Genomic DNA, 6000 nt, shown 5'->3' with positions numbered 1-6000 from the left:
GCCTTTTCCCCATTGGACTGTGAATTCTCTGGGGACAGAGACCATGGTTAGTTTTGCTCCCTGTTATAGTCCTGGTCCTGGATAGAGTGTCTGGCATATAGCAGATGAGCAACAAATTTTTGCTGAATAAGAGAAGGAAGAAAGTAACAGAACCAGTTCATTTCATAGATGCTTCAAAGCTGGAGGGCACTGGGGCCAGATGAGGAGCCTGGGGCTTGGAAGGGCAGTGATCTGCCAGAGATCACATAGCTTGGCTAATGGGGAGGAGCCAGGATTTGGTCCTGAGTATTATCTCCCTTCCCCTTTATGTCGTTTTGACTCAGCCACTTGTTGGTAGTAGCAGTGGGGCAGGTGTGTGTGTGTGTTTGGTGGAGCTGATGGCAGAGCCAATTTCTAGATCACAGCTAAGGGAATGGTACCCAGAAAAGCCTCTTGCATATGTAACACCCTGCTGTAGCATCTCTCTCTTTTAGAAATAACCGTGGTCAGTTCCAATACCTCATTACAAATCCATAGAAACAGCAAGATAAACTAAAACAAACAAACAAAACAAAACAAAAAAACCTCTGAGGTTTGGCAATGCATTTTTTAGTCAATTAAAAATATAGGCTAAGCCTACCACATTCAAGAACAGATACTGAAATCAACAAACTATCGGAATAGATGAGCAAAATGTTTCACTAAACAGACAGGGTAGATTCTGCTCTTTGGCAGACAAGGATGTAGCTTGTGGTCTCTAGGTTCACACTTACCAGCAAGTTCTGGAAGGGAACGCTCGTGTTTACCCCTGTGCTGCTGGGCTCATCATAATAGGTGCTCCATAAATATTTGTAGAATGAATAAGTGAATGGAACTTTCATTGGGCTGGAAAGAGTGCTGGATGGCAGAAGGAAAACCACAGCACCCAAAGTGCTATGGCCATCTGTTCTACTATTTATTTGCTCCTTCTTGGAAGGCCTATGATTTCATAATACAATTGCCTAACATAAGCAAAACACCAGATAGGTTTGGTCACCGTTGGGTTATTTGAATGTGGGTAAGTTCTGGAACTGGCCTGGGCTTCCACAGCCTCATCTGTTAAATGGGTACAATGATTCCTTACTCTCCTGAAGATACTTTTCAAATGAATTCAACCTAATATTGATTGAGTGACCCAAGCACTGTGCTAGGCACTAGGGATGTGGTACCAAAACAAACAAACAAACAAAAAAACCCATAACTGGCCTCTCTCCATTTTAGTGGAGGAGATATTAAGCAAATAAATAAAATTAACATAAAATTTCAGTTTGAGGTGTGTGCTATGGTGGAAAAATCACAGGGCGCCATGAGAAAGAGCAGCAGTGGGACCAACTGATGGCAGGGTGCAGGGAGGCCTAAGAAAGTGCCATTGATGCTGGAGCCTGAAAGAGTTGGCCAAGGGAGAGGTTGCGGTTGCCGTAAAGGGAACAGCGGTGCAAAGGCCCAGCTTAAAGGCCCTCAAAGCTGGGCATTGCAAGTAGTCCAGAAGAGACTGACAGATAAAGCCTGTGTTGATGTTGCTCAAAAGTTTTAAGGCAGGGAGTGACTTGATTCCTTTCACACCTTAAGAAAAGCCCTGGGGCTGCCAGAGGAAAGTTTGGGCTGAGAATGAAAACCAAACCCGACTTTCCTCTCTGGGCTGAGATAAGAGCCAGAATCTTAAGAGGCCCTCGATGCCCAAATCTCTTATTCTAAAGGCGAGGAGCTCACAACCACAGCTGTGAAGAGACTCAGTCAGTCTCACACCCGTGTTTAGCTGTAAACAGGGAGAGACCCTCAGATCTTTGATACTTCTTTCCAGCACCTCCTGCACTCCTTGTGGGTCAGTGGCTCTTCTTGCTTTTTGCAACTGAGGGAGAAATGACTGACGGGTGCTGGAGTTCTGGCGCAGCCTGGAACCGGAGTGTCAGGGGACTCTCCCCTGCCCCTCGCTCGGGGACTCCCCGCTCCGGGGTGCACTCTCAAGGATGAGCTCCCAGGGATGTAACCCGGGAGGGGCTGGGAGCCCCTGGCAGCTCGCAGCAGCTCAAGTGCCGCAATGGAAAACTGGGGCTCAAGGCCCTGAGGTGGCCTCCCTCGTAAGTGGCTCACCCCTTTCTCTTCACTTTCCTCTCGATCGCTACCTGCCTAGACGCACAGCCCCAACCTCCCCACTTCGCCCCCGCCCGTAGGACAGGAAACTAGCCGAGACCGCCACCCGCCGCGCTTCCCTAGGACCCCACGGCCCGGATAGCAACCGGCTGAACGGCGCTGCGATTGGCTAGACCGGCTGAGCGGCGCTGCGGTTGGCTGCGCCGAGCTAAGAGGCTCTGCGATTGGCTGGCTCGGCTAAGCGGCGTCTCGATTGGCTGGCCCGGCTAAGCAGCGCGGTGCTCGTCCAATCGCGGATCGGGCCGGGCCGCGGCGGAGCCTGGCGGCCAGGGCCGCAGGGAGCGGGGTTTGACATGCCTGTGGTATTTGCTCAGAGGGGCATGACCACTTTGGGCAAGTCTTTAAATGTGAGTCAGCTTTCGGCCGATCCCTGGGAAAAATTCCTTCGGTGTTGTCAGGCAGGGTTCGCTCGCTGCAGCTTTTTTTTTTTTTTTTTTTTTTTTTTTAAACAATTCAAAAGGGATAATCCTACTGAATGGGGAAAGGCATTCGGACCGGTCCCCGGCTGCCCGGACAGGGGCCACTAGCGGTGCTGGGGGGGCGGGCACCCTAACCCGGGCCGGTGCCAGACGTGCCAGGCTCAGGAGCTGGTTGTCAGCAGGTTCGGGGCACCTCCTTCCCCTTCCCGGCTCCCACCCCGTCTCCAGTGGGGCACAGGGTGGCGGGGCAGGACGAACAGCGCCCCCTGGAGTTGTGCAACGCACTTCCCACGGCGTGGGAAATGCCTGGCCGCCCCTTCCCGGTCCTCCCTTAGCTGCCACTCTCCCATCTCGCTGTGGGTCCAGTACTGGACCCCGCACTTAGTGGCGGTGTCATCTCCATCTCTCTAAGCTTCAGTTTCCTGATCAAAGGCAGGTCCAGGAAGTGATCTGGTCTGGAAGGGTGACAACCTGGGGTGCTCTCTTGGCTTGGATCTGGGAGCCTGGGCGCCCGGGGGTTGTAGTCGGAGCCCTGAGGCTCGCCGGTAAGCTCTAGCACCACTCCGTAGATGCTCCCCTAGTTGCCCGCTTTCCCTGCCCATATGTCATCTCAGAGACTCGGCACAGACAGGGTTGGGAGCACAGAGAGGGGAAAAAGACCAAAAAAGGCCCACGGCTGAGGGAAATGAACAGAAACTGGAGGGATTCATGTGCAATTTGATTTTAAATGAACATCTTGTGCAAAAGAAGAGGCAACTTGGCAGTGTTAGTGGTGAGTTAACAGCTTAGGCACTCTTGGTAACAGAGATACAAGACCAGATTAACTCATGCTGCAGCAAATTTTAAGCAGCTTGACCAGGGGGAGGCAGTAGAATGTCTGCCTTAGTCCCTTTCAAAGGTCTGGCAGGCACGGTGCTGATTCCTTGAGGGGCTTTGAAATCCAGGCGGGGTGTGGAAAGCCTTCTCAACCCACCCTGACAGGGGAGGGCTGGGCGTTTGCGTGTGTGAAGCAGGTCTGATGAAAGATGGTCCCACTCTGCTGCTAACTCAGGGGTGTGACCTTGGGCAGGTCACTTGCTTGCTGCAGTTTCCTTTTCATTTGCTGCGGGAGGAGAGATAAAACAAATCGACCTCTGAAAGTCCGCTCCAGCTTGGATGCGCCATCATTAAACGGCATAGTGTGTGGATAGGCATAGTGTGTGGATAATTCCTTCGAAAACTACAGTGCCCTCGGGAGGTGTGTGTGGGGGGGTGTCTTTGGGTTGTTATTTTTGTGTGGATGCGGGTGACCTGGAAGTTCATTAAGCCCTGGGACTGGGTGTAGATCAGACCCTCCACTGCCGACCATCTGAGATGGCCACAGGGCCTTTGTCTGGCATCGTGTGAATGGGTATTTAGTCGGTTCCTCCTGTCGGCTCCTCCCCTGGTTTTGCAGCCTTAGCTGGTGTTCTCACTCTGGTTTCTCCATCTCCCCTTTTTCCTTTTCCAACCTCCAGTCCCTCAGATGGGGCGTGCTGTGCCTTGGCCAAGCTTGGATTCCCCGGAAACAGACCATTTCAACTATGCCTCTTTCAAATGATCTGAACTTCCTGTTCTTCTGGTGGTTCTGAGCTTCATGGAAATGGTGGTGGCTGGAGGCAGGTTGAAGATTAAGAAGAAGGTAAGGGCCAATCACAGAGGAAAGAAAAACACAAAAGTGATTTTTTTTTCCCTTGAAAATTATTTCTACCAATTCAAAAATAGAAAAGGCCATCTCAGCTGTGATAAGGAGGGTCAGAGGATCAGTATAGGCTGTGGGAAAAGGGAATTCCTAAAGACCACGGATGCTGAGTGGAGAGGTTGGTTCTGCCTGGGCAGAGAAGGTGACATCTGAGATGCTTCTTTAGGATGGAGAGGAGTTTTCCTGCAGCAAGAAGCACATCAGGGCTGAGTGGGGCACGGACAAGGCAGAGAGATGGAAGATCACACAGAGGGCTTGGGTCACCTGGGAGACACAGGTGCCAGGTGCGTTGGCATAGGGCGCTTGGGTGAAGACAGAAGAACTGAAATGGAAAGTAGAGGCCATTTAAATGGTCTTGTCTGTCCTGATAAGAAACTTGGACTTTATTTGGGAGGAAATGGAGAGCATTTGCAGACTTTCAAACTGGTAGGAGAGACGGGCGGTGAAGAATAGTTTTCAAACTTCAGGTTACGCCGTGAAAGTCATGTCATGAATGGACTTCAGAAATGGAATGGATGAGTACAGAATGGGATAGAAAATATCAAAATATATGCATGCAGTAAGTGCTGGATCGTGAAATGCATGCATCTATGTGTATGATTGTGTGTGCATTCTGGTCATGATACAAAAGGTACTTATTGGAGTTCCTGCTGTGGCACAGTGGGTTAAGAATCTGACTGCAGTGGCTCAGGTCACTGCAGAGATGAGGGTTCGATCCCTGGCTACATGCAATGGGTTAAAGTATCCTGCTCTGCTGCAGCTGTGGCATAGGTCACAGCTGCTTCGTTTCCCTTCACGGCCTGGGAACCTCAATATGCTGTGGGTGCAGCCATAAAAAAAAAAATTAAAAATTTTAGAAAAGTACTTATTACTGTCAGTCATGATTTTAAAAGCCTGAGCTCCATTGGATTTGCAACCCCTTCAGGCTGCGTCTGGGAGGGTGGGCAGAGAGACAGGAAGTTCTTGCAAAGGATAGGCAATCTGCAATTGCTTCACTTTTGAAGAGTTAGCTGATCTCTTCCAAGGCCTCCTCCGCAGAGGAAAGGTGGTTACATGTGCCCTGCAGTGTAACGGAGAGCCCTGTTTAGGTATTTGGTGGCCTGCCCCATTGGGAGGGCACTTGCGTAACCGAACACGTACCAGAGCCAGGGGCTGCACTTCGGTTCCTTCCAATCTCTACCCCAGAGCCTGATACAAATCAGGATGCTGTGCCATAAAATCCGTGGTACTTTCCCTTCTCCCGGGGAAGCGGAATGCCCTGGCTGGAGCCAGCATTTGGAGCCAGCCGATGTGTGCAGTCCCCTGATACCATGTGATTGGTATCTGGGTACCAGTTCAGTGAAGATGGGAGGCGTCATCCCGCACACATGAGTAATGGCCTTATATTTCAAGTGTGGAAAAAGACAATTTCATAATACTTGTGGTCCGTAATACCGCTGCCTTAATAGACCTGAGTAGGGGAGCCCTTAGGAGAACATGCCGCTCCTCATCAGCGCCGTCCTAGCACATGTCCCCTCTGCTGGCCTCAGAGCCACTGCCACCAAGTGCCCCTGCTTTAAGCCTGGTTCCGAGCATCCACGTTTGCCCTTCCTCAGGCAGCCCTGCTGCACACAGTGCAACAGGGCTCATTTACTTCCCAGAGTCCAGCCGCGTGGAGGCTATTGCATGGTTTTCCGTGTGCTCCTCTTTTTT

At 51.1% G+C, this 6000-nt stretch overlaps 1 long non-coding RNA gene across 2 annotated transcripts in view; it reads left to right on the top strand.

The window, feature by feature from the left end:
• The first annotated feature begins 2403 nt into the window (after positions 1-2403).
• Positions 2404-6000, top strand: part of LOC146403444 (uncharacterized) — a 91820-nt gene continuing 88223 nt past the window's right edge. For both annotated transcript variants that reach the window (XR_014845455.1, XR_014845454.1), the window contains exons 1-2: positions 2404-2516; positions 4085-4248. This is a non-coding gene — a long non-coding RNA (uncharacterized LOC146403444). The remainder of the gene's footprint in view (positions 2517-4084; positions 4249-6000) is intronic.

The sequence above is a fragment of the Sus scrofa genome, chromosome 5 (assembly GCF_054392235.1).
Source record: "Sus scrofa isolate SSC_HxYL_T2T_F1_AM1 chromosome 5, Sscrofa_HxYL_maternal_Yorkshire_Landrace_v2.0, whole genome shotgun sequence".
NCBI classification, from domain to species: Eukaryota; Metazoa; Chordata; class Mammalia; order Artiodactyla; family Suidae; genus Sus; species Sus scrofa.
The sequence above is the reverse complement of the archived record's forward strand: the minus strand, read 5'-3'. Positions and strand labels throughout refer to the sequence as shown.